At 30.3% G+C, this 8,299-nt stretch overlaps 1 protein-coding gene and 1 long non-coding RNA gene across 8 annotated transcripts in view; one reads left to right on the top strand and one right to left on the bottom strand.

Moving 5' to 3' along the window:
* Positions 1-8,299, bottom strand: part of LOC106871599 (tyrosine-protein phosphatase Lar) — a 586,729-nt gene that overhangs the window by 393,892 nt on the left and 184,538 nt on the right. The gene's annotated exons all lie outside the window — the stretch shown is intronic.
* LOC128248926 (uncharacterized) overlaps positions 172-8,299 on the top strand; it is a 22,900-nt gene continuing 14,772 nt past the window's right edge. The window contains exon 1 of the long non-coding RNA XR_008265083.1: positions 172-779. This is a non-coding gene — a long non-coding RNA (uncharacterized LOC128248926). The remainder of the gene's footprint in view (positions 780-8,299) is intronic.

Here is an 8,299-nt window from a genome sequence, read left to right as displayed (position 1 = left end):
ATATATATATATATATATATATATATACACACACACAGATATATATACACAATATGTGTGTGTGTATATACACACACACACACATATATAATTTTTTTATATATACGTGCATCTATATATATATAAATGTACGTATATGTTTATGATCATTTATAGTGTGGGCTTCAGTTTTTAATTAGTAATTACAAATTAGCAACCAAATATATATAGATTAATAAACATATTGAATTATTTGATAATTAAGATATTAATTATTTAATTCAAATGAGGTTACTAGAAAATAAAATACCTAATTTAAATCACTGCTTTAATGCCATGTTTATAATGGAGATTACTGAATATAGAATTAATATCGAAGTATATATCCTTTAGTTTGTTCTAGTCATAATGGTTGATGCCAAGCTGGAGCATCATCAAATAAAGTATATTTGATATTAATAAAGTCTCACTAAGAGATGTTAAATATTTAATCAGTTTATTAAAGGAGTTGAATTTTATATTTTAGTTCAATAGTTTCATTTCTTGTTTGACTGACATTTATATTCAATGAAATCATAACCACTGAAAGAATATCTTAAAACATTTCCATGCAAGAATATGCAGTTTTTCAATTGCAAAAACACTAAGATTTAAGCTATATATGTGACCTTGGTAAAGATGGCTGAACAAGCTGCTTGGGATATTCTAACGCTTGGTTGTCAAGGATCACAGAAACCATTCTGTTTATTTTCAATGTGATTTTTTTTTTTCTACCAACACATATCTCATGATTCTTAAAGGTATGGAAGTATTGATAATTATATAGAATCCTATATCTTGAACAGTTAAAAATCAGAATTTTCCTATTTCCCTAGCTTTCTTTGAAATACAGCAAATTTAATAAATATTCATATTATTAAGCATTTTTTTTTTTAAATATCAAATCTATACAGAACAGTCGAAATATACAAGGGAAATATAGAAAAAAATCCTTTGTGGAAATTTATTAAGCAAATATCATTAACTACAAATTGAATTTATCCTGGATTATATCATACAAATAAGCACACAAAAAGGCAACCACACACATTCACATGCATGTGTGCACATGCACACACACACACAGACATGCACACACCCATATATACATACATACATATACACACACACACACATATATATATATATACTTTATCTAGCAAAAGTTTAGAAAGCTTATTTATATATCCATATTGAAAATCAATGTTAATTTCTACTGCAGCCACCCTGTTTGCAACCAGCCACCCCCATTTGTTGTTTATTTCAATATTCAATACAGGAATTAATTGTGTTTGGCAATAAATGAGATTCAGGCAAATAATACTACAATAGTTTTCTTTCACACTCAGAGAGAAGAAATATGATAAACTAAGAGACATCAATATGTGTGTGTTTGTGTGTGTGTGTCTGTGTGTGTGTGTAGATATGTATAAATATGTATGCCAACGTTTGTACATGTATATGCACACACACACACACGTGTGTGTGTGTGTGTGTGCATTGCATTGTGCATTGGAGGTAAAATATCAACTACTCAATCAAAAACGATGGAATTAAACTAGACTAACGCTATCTACTGGTGGCACATAGCATATGGGAAACAACTCTTTAGATAATGGTAAAAATTATGTTAATGTGAAGTTGTTTACACTAGTGGAGAAACCAACAAAATGCAGAAATACAATTAAGGGTTATAAGAAAAAAAATAAGTAAAAAGGAATTATTATTACGTGTTGCAAAAATGGAAAGATGACCTCCAAAAAACAATACATTAGGATATATAATTTATGACAAACATGTTGTTACTACACAAGAATTGATTCTCCCCTACCAGCATTCCTAGAATATATATTTAAAACTGTCATCATTACAGAGTGGCACATTATTTAAGAAATTTATTTTAAAAGGAAAAATTGACATTTTCATTTTGTGTAATGTAAAAGAAATATATTTGTAGTTGCTTAGTCCTGAAATTAGCTCTGATAAAAGAGATGTATGATTAAAAACACTCCAGCCATGACCATCCCGTCTTGTTTCTGACACAAATATCCCAGACTACAATATCCAATATATCATATTTTTAAAACAGAAAGGTGACATGAGGAAAATTCTTTGATTTTCGTAGAAAGTTGAATGACCACATAGAGGCTACACATTTTTAAATAAGAATTTATGTGTAGTGACATGGTTGGAGATCATATTATTGGAGAGAATAAATACAACCACCATGCCGATGACAAAGACTACGATTATTAAAGATTAATATATATATATATATATATATATATATATATATATATATATATATATATATATATATATATATATATTCATCTATGTTTGTTACTATGATTTATATTTGCTTGTTATTAGATGGCTATAAGCATTTTAGAGTAAAAATGAACGTTTAAAATCTACTAACTTGTTGATCACATACTAAATCACAAAGATTGGAAGTAGCAGAATTTAAGTATAAATGGTAAAGCTGAAAAATGCAAAATATGGAACAAGATATTAAAAAGGACATCAAACTTAGCTGATTAATGTTAAGGTTATTTAAATATGTAACATGACATTGAGAATATTAACTTGTAATGCCTAATTTAAAAGAGAGTTTAGAGTGAGTTTTTGGGGGCTTTTTTACCAATGATAGCAAATTAAAGCTGCGATTACAAACATTAATAAAGGAGACTGTTAGTTACAGAAGCTAAATCTACCTCCAAAAATTGCAGAGACAGCATATAATTTAGACTTAGATACACTATGTCTAGGAAAGGAAAATGATGATGGGTTGTATAGTTTTAATCGTAAATTTGTTGAATTAGAACTGACTTGGAAATAAATATTAATAACAATAACAACAACAAATAAAGCTATCCAAAGATGTAATTGAGCAACTCATCTTTTAATTATGCAGTAACATATATTTCAAAATTATAAAAATTATGTTGATTTTCCACTTTAAAATAAAAAAACTAGAATGATAAAACCACTGAAGGAGCTGCTACATGGTTGGTCAACCTGCTGGAAATGACAACTAAACTCTCCTCAACTAACACTCAGCCATCTTAAAACAACTCCAGAACACGTATAATAATGTAATCCTAGGTATTCCTTAAAGCAGGGGTTTTCAAACTGTGGTCCGAGGACAAGACAGGGGGTCCGTGGACAGCAAATACTTTTTATGTGCAATTTGATTTTATATATGTTTTTTAATCGAAATCTTTTAATTGACAATAAACCTATTTGTTAAATACTGTTAAATAAATAAATGTAAAAATATATGTTATTTTAAGCAAATATTTATGTATAAATTTCATAAGCCTGAAATATAAAGGAGTCCGCAAGTCAAAAAGTTTGAAAACCCCTGCCTTAAAGAGACAGGGTGGTTTGCCCGGAACAACAACATCAACAACAAAATCTAGAATGATTTCAACACATATTGGTGAATTTTGAAACGAATGATTTTTTAAGCTAGTGTCTTTCTTTATAATTTTATTTACTTTGTGTAAAATTGTGTAAGTAACTAATGAAGGTGCGCAGTCTAGTGGTTAAGGTGTTCAGCTCATGATCATGTTTTGGGTTTTAATTCTCGGATCAGGTGGTGCATTGTGTCCTTAAGGAAGGCACTTCATTTTTGTTCTACTCAACTCATCTGTAATGAGTACCATTCGGATGCTGCTGCAGCCCTCTCTCCTTCTTGCTGCTACATTCTGGATGTTTTACTGGATCAAGAGTGAGAGGAGTGGGAAAGAGAACATCTATGTCCACTCATGATTACACAAGCACTTAAAGCAACTGGTGAAAGCATGGTACCAGATCAAAGTCATTGGATGTACTTTAAATATGAAATAAAATCCATGTTCTAGATGAAAGAATAGATAAGAAAGAACAGCACTATGGAATATTTAATTTATTATACTGCAATTTAAAATAGAGTGGATTTTGGAGACATAAAATATTTTAGTGTTGAAGCTTTACTTGTACTCAATAAAAGACAGAATCTGGATGAGAGATATAAGCCGTTTATGACAAACATTACTGATATATCATTCACTTGCATTATCATAATGATTATTGTTTTGTGGTAATAGTTTAAATAACTTAATTCAGTTTCAGTACAGGACTTCATACAAAGTTACTTGCAAAACCAGTGTACCAAATATAAAAGTCAGATAATTACAAAAATATAGAATTTATGTGTACAAATACCAACACATGGTAAGAATCATATTTATATCAGGTTTAACAAAAATAATTACAATAAAACAAATTATAAAAAGATTAAGAATGCTATTTTTTAAAAAATCATGTGTGATAGTGAATAATTGTATTGTGGGTCATAGATTTCCAACAGGTAATCACTGGCTTAGTGCATTTGCAGTAGTGAGAAGAACAAGGGTATGTCTTGACAGCTTGAATAGAATAACGTCACAAAGTAGTTTTGCTAAACATACATCAGTTTATCACCATTCTTCTCACTGATGCCTACGTCTTTCACTGATAAGAAAACAAAAGAAAGAATTAACAGACTTCATTTACCAAGAATATCATACATGCAATCCCAAAACCTAGTTTTCAGTAACATGGAAGAACTGACAATGATAATAAGATAGTGACAACATGATAATTTTATTTGCTTTCATTTCAATGGCTAAGGTAATGTTTAGTGAAGTAACAAATACAGTTCAGTGATCTAATGTAATAGCAAAGATTTGATATATTATTTGGATGTGTTATATAGTATCTATACATTACAATAAAGTGAAGAATTAATTTGAAAAAAAATCAAATAAATTGAAAAAAGATCCTTAAGTAAATGAAGCATAATTTTAAGATTTACATGATAATTGAAGATTTGTTTTAACTGAAATAACGTCTCGATTTAAAAACCCTTCTATATATAAATCTTATTAATCATAGAGTTAAAAGCGTAATGTTATGAAATACCAGATACGTCTTAAATGGAGGACAGATAGAATACAATACATTTTTAAATATAGAAAATATGATTTGAATATAGAGATATAGTTCAAGGGAAATAATCAGCTTAATGTTAGAGTTATTTCCCTTATAATTAATTTCGAATTTTACTTCAAAAAAAGTATTATATCAAAATTTAAAAAAATATTTAAATAGAAAATTAAAACCGAACAGATTAAAGAAGATTGTCAATTTTAATAAAGAAAGTGGTATACATTCGATACTAAATATATGGGTACTGACTGAAACCTATAACTAATGACATTCTTTTGGGTAAAAAAAAGAATTGTTTGAAATTCTAAGAGAGAAAAATAATTTCATATAGATTAAATTGAATTTATTGAAATTTGAAATAACTCATTTTAACAAATAACAAAAAGAACGCCTTTACATTGATTAATACCCAATATTTGATTTGCAAACAAATAAAGTAATATTAGAATTACCAGCATTAATTTGAGATAGGAAAATAGAAACAACTCTTGGCAGGTAGTACCTTATATTTGTTACCTGGTTTGGTTACTATCTTATCAGTTACTTGTTCTTCTTTTCTCACTTCTATTAAATAATTAAATCTGTTTTTCAGCTATCTAATATATAATACTGTCTCTTATTGAAAATCTAAACAGCATAAGTGAAAAATATGTATACTTTTTCATCATATACTACAGTGGTTCCTGACCTTTTCCCAATGGTTCTCAACTCTTTTATTTAAATGAGTTTTCCCATGGACCCAGCTTATCTTTATATATACATATATATATATATATATATATATATGTACAAAATTTTCAATTTAGTTCATGGACCCCAAACCCCCCCCACCTCCCAGTACTACCTTTGCAGACCACTAGATGTCTGCAGACCCCAGGTTGGGAACCACTGATATGGTATCTACCTTGTACCAAGAAGTGAAAGAATTAAATTCGATTTTCATCCTTATTCAGTCTCAGCTTTTTGTAAACACTGTTGTTCATTTGTTTTGAGTTAGTTTGGCCCTTCATCACTGACTTGTTTCTATTTTCTTTTAATTATTTTTCTAATGATTTGGCAGGCCATAAGGTTAGAAAAGTTTGTTTGCTCTAGGGAAATGAGAATTCAAATATTTCCAGTAATGCTTTTCATTGGAGATGATAACATCCTTTAAAACAAATATAATTATTTCTCTGACAAAGAGTTTCCCTTAAAAATCAGCATTCCCATTTCTTCTCATAGCACATGACCCCTAACTACATTTATAGACATTAACACATAAATTTTGTTGATGCAGTCAACTGTTACTTTCTTTAGACTCTTTATAAATTTTATTTCATTTTCAGAAGTTTTAAGTTAAATGCAAAGCAATAATATTATTGAGTGTAGATACAAACATACAAAATACTGATATATTAAGAAATATGATGAAATTCATACCCACTGAATCATTACAATTATACAAGAAGTATAAGAAACAGAAATTCTACAAGCTATGTATATTCTTTCATTCTTTTACTGGTTTCAAAACAGGAACACTGCCTTCGAGGATTTTATTTAATTATATTGACCCAGTTGTATAAAACCATTAGGAATAAGGAAATAAACCAGTTTACTAACACACAATTATAACAGTCTTTTCTCTTAAGTCAGTTATGTATTGAGAATATATACACCTTTATTTGTAAAAATATATGTAGACTTGTTGTAGAGTAATTTGAGTTTAAAAACTGTATCTGTAAGGATGCCAACTAGATAATCACAACTTTCCACATAATCATTACATCTAATGAAGCTATGATTACATGCTTCCGTATTTATAAACTGGCAGAGTAATATTAAAAACAAAGAAACTGCTTTAGTTATTTATGTGGTCGCTCAACTGACTACAAACAGTAATAAGATTTTCATCAAATCACATCCTATTATATTTTGAAAGGAGGAACCTAATGCATTAAGTAGTCCTAAATGCACTACGCTTATAAGACAGAATGGTCATGGCTGGAATGTCTTTGATCAAAAAACCAACAATAACAACATCATAAATCAATAATTACACTACAAACTATCTTCCATAACAAAAGCATTCCAGCAAAAACGATGCTTTTAATTTTTTAGTCCAGAGAGATGAGATAAGGAAGATTTATCTCCCCTCTGATCTGTTAACACCAAATACATGTTTGAAGGTCATTCGCATTGGCACTTGTTTATATAGACAGTTATAAAGCTAAAGATGATGGAAAGAAAGATATTAGCGTCATGAACAAATGTTTGGGTCAACAAGTTAGCTTGATATATATATTTTTTTTTGCGTGGTGGGTGGTTCAAGATTTGTAGTTGATGGTATTTGTTTAGTGGTGTGATTGGTAGTAGGGGTGAGCTGGAAAGACAATTTTAAGGCTGTAAGCAAACATTTGGCTGCACACTTAGGAGAACAAAGAAGCCAACACATCAGTGCTTTGAAAGAGAGTGATGTGGACATAAGTGTGTATGTGTGTGTGTGAAGGTTTCTTTTTTTCTTGCCAGTAAGTGGCCCACAAATTGTGGCCTTGAAGAAATCCTTTGTAGCACATCTGAAATGGGACATAAAGGATAAGGGAATGAAATGAAACTGCAACGGATTGTTTGAGCTGTATCTTCTCAGCTTACTTTCTTCCAAAAGTTAAAGCTTTCAACTCATAGATCTTCATCTGCACGTTTGCTATAAGACACTTTAATTTTTTTTTTTTTTTTGAGTTATGCCCCTTCACAAGGAGAGCTTTTGAGAACAGGCTCTCATTGTGGAGGTTTTGGCTAGGACAATCTTGGTACCAAATCACAGGTTCAGACCTTCCTCTGCTCAAGGCTGATCCCCCACAAGAGTAAGGACTAGTGTCAGAGGAGAAGATATATACTGCATGTCACTTAGTGAAAGATATTGCCGCCAAACAACTTTTTAGGTTTGTGTTTATTTTGAACTCTGTGTGTGTGTGCATGTGTATGTATACACACACACACACATATTTATATATGAAGGTGCATAGCTCAGTGGCTAGAGTATCAGGCTTATAAACATGAGGTTGTGAGTTTGATTCCTAGACTGCTCCAATTCACTCAGTTATCAAAGTGAGTTATGATATCACTGGTGCCAGGCTGTATTGGCCTTTCCCTTAGACAACATCAGTGGCATGGAGAGGGGAGACTGATATGCTGGTCTTCCACAAACAAATGTGTGTCTTGGAGGGGATCTTTCTAGGTGCAATCCCATAGTCATCCATGACTGAAGGGGTTCTTTTTATCCTTGATATATATATATATATATATGTATGTGTGTGTGTGTGTGTGT

This window comes from Octopus bimaculoides, chromosome 10 (assembly GCF_001194135.2).
Source record: "Octopus bimaculoides isolate UCB-OBI-ISO-001 chromosome 10, ASM119413v2, whole genome shotgun sequence".
In the NCBI taxonomy this organism is placed as follows: domain Eukaryota; kingdom Metazoa; phylum Mollusca; class Cephalopoda; order Octopoda; family Octopodidae; genus Octopus; species Octopus bimaculoides.
The sequence above is the reverse complement of the archived record's forward strand: the minus strand, read 5'-3'. Positions and strand labels throughout refer to the sequence as shown.